The 2,517-nt window shown below is 41.1% G+C and overlaps 1 protein-coding gene across 1 annotated transcript in view; it reads left to right on the plus strand.

The window, feature by feature from the left end:
* The window catches only part of LOC147023159 (protein MTSS 2-like), a 71,001-nt gene extending 70,750 nt beyond the window's left edge, over positions 1-251 (plus strand). The window contains exon 13 of the mRNA XM_085888300.1: positions 1-251. This exon is cut by the window's left edge and continues 2,457 nt beyond it. The gene's annotated coding sequence lies outside the window, so the exon portion shown is untranslated.
* The last annotated feature ends 2,266 nt before the right edge of the window (positions 252-2,517 follow it).

The following is a 2,517-nucleotide window of genomic DNA, read 5'->3' on the forward strand; positions in this document are numbered from 1 at the left end:
TATCTAATAAGTAGTCAACCGGAATTGCATTTTCAGCCCTAACTTTTGTACCAAAAGTTTCTTTCAACAAAAAGTTTGTGAACTTGGTCAACAAAAAGTACAGTATTTACCTTTAGTGGGACATGCTCAGTATATGGCTGGAAATAGGCTCTTGCTGGCAAGCGCATATTAAAATCAATAAATTGAAATCTTCGGTATATGGAGATACTAATACATTTTTATTACAATAAAATTTAATATTGTGATTTTTATTTTATTTTATTTTATTTTATTTTTATGTTCTGTGGTCAGTTTTTAAATACTTTGAGTTTTGGATTCATTCTGGATCTCCAAGGCTGTGTGCTAACTCTAAAAGCTCCAAACAATCTCCCTAGCTTATGATGTGAGCGCTGTTTGATCATGGTAATACAATGTCGTACAGTTCCCAAAGTGTCTAGATTCTACCGAGTGTAAAACATTGGGAACTAGAACAGCACTCGGTGTAGAGCACATCCTGGAGGCAAGGCTGAACAGTTTACGTTTTGTATCGCATTGATAAGTCGAACCTGCATCTGGACCGAAACCAAAATCGAATCGGCTTGTTCTTGTCGCCTACCAACTCATCCACCAAGTTTCGTCCAGATCCGTCCACAATGTTTTGCGATATAATGTTATATATCGTTTTTGACCATCTTCAAATGGTGAAGAAGAGGACCCATTCTCAACTTTTGCTCAATTGCCAAATGAAGTGCACTCGTGAATGAATATCCAATGTCATTTTAACGAGATAGTAACAAAGTGTACAGAATTATTGTTCCCCACGCACATGACGTGCATTGAAAATCCACGAGTAAGAGCTCTAAAGTCCCTTCAAGCAAAGACTTTTTTTTTTGAAGCAAACCGCAGATACAAATTGACTTCCAAAACCAGATGCGGATTGGGCATCCTCCATCATGCAAGGTCTTTCCTTGACACATCTGAACTTTTATCTGCCTCCAAGGCCTTCATCCGCAAGTGATAGAGTATTGCTTCCCCCTCTGGGCTTGATTCCCCTGACTCACACCTTGCTTAGCTCGATGCTGTCGAAACCAAGGCCTTCAAGATCATTGGAATCTCCCACGATAAAGCTGAGTCTCGTGTTCTCTTACTTTCACATCGTAGACAGGTCGGTGGTCTGTCTTCCACCACCTCCTTTCTGGTTTTGCACCTTTGCCATTTGTGATCTGTTACTGCAGGATGCACGTGGTCTGCAATCAACCCCCTTTTGGTGAAACTCCCAAAATCCAGACTCACTGCTCACCTCCACTCATTCGTTCCTCAACCTTGTCCAATCTCAATCTTCTCTCCAAGGCTCCAAGACGGCTGTTCACCGCCATCTCGGGTCATCTCCCATCCACAACCAGTAACCCTTCCTAAGCCCACCTCTTTTTGGGTTTCCAGCCTTCCCCCCTCCACTCACACTTCTCATCTTTTTTACTTATTACTTACGAAATCTAAAGATTTCGTAAGTATATTGATGACTTCCGTTTCTGTTTGTTTGTTTGTGTGTTTGTTTGTTTGTGTGTTTGTTTGAAGCCACGATAACTCGAGAACGGAAGAAGCTACCAATGTCAAATTACACCACGTGATTCAGGAGGGTGATGGCTAGTGCTGATTAGATTTTGGTCAAAATCGGTCAAAGGTCAAGGTCACAGTGAGGTCAAACATCCAAAACATTCGATTTTTGATGGTTTGGTACAGAATCATCGTATAAACTTCAGGTTTGCGTCGCTACCTTCTCTAGAGACAGCTTTTATTAGACAAGGTCAGAGGTCAAGTTGATGGTTTCTTAAGTACCAGTCTATGACTGCTTGTTTATTTATTGTTCTATTTCTGCTCCCCCAGTTTTTCTTTCCACTTCAGTGATTGAGAATTTGGCAGCTGTATCCATCTTGTTCACCCCCTGTGTGGTCCCCTTGCTCTCATTCTACTCGGTACCTTATTTCCCCCCCCCTCTAAGTATCGCTCTATTTTGTCCCTCTACCTTGCTGTCGGTGTTGTTGCCTCTACCCCACCCTACATCCCTTTCTACTGTTCTTTTTGTTATGTCCTCTCCGTTCTGTGTTCTAGCTCTTCCACGAGCCTCAGCTCTGTATACAACAAAAAAAACGGTCGTGTACACACACTTTTATGGCCTTAATCTAATTGCTGCTGCCTTCTGTACAAAGGCAATGGTCCAAAAAAATGCAAGTGATTAATCACATTTGCAAATCAACACCACACTTTCCTAAACCGGAAGTTGGACTCATAAAAAGTCAATTCTCACCTTAAAAAGAAAGAAAAACAGACTGAACTGTACGAACATTTCAACTGTGTGTGAATGTAATCTTTTTGCCTTTTACTCATGTATATAGCATGCTTTGTACTGATGTATGTACAATAGCACACATTTGCTGTACATTTCAGTAGGCTGACTCCCCCCCCCCCCCCTCTTCAAAAAAAAAAAAAAATGAAAAAGTAGGGATAATATCACAGTTCAACTAAGCACGAGGAGAAATG

This window comes from Eptatretus burgeri, chromosome 7 (genome assembly GCF_056783735.1).
Source record: "Eptatretus burgeri isolate ZD-2024b chromosome 7, Ebu_testis_v1, whole genome shotgun sequence".
In the NCBI taxonomy this organism is placed as follows: domain Eukaryota; kingdom Metazoa; phylum Chordata; class Myxini; order Myxiniformes; family Myxinidae; genus Eptatretus; species Eptatretus burgeri.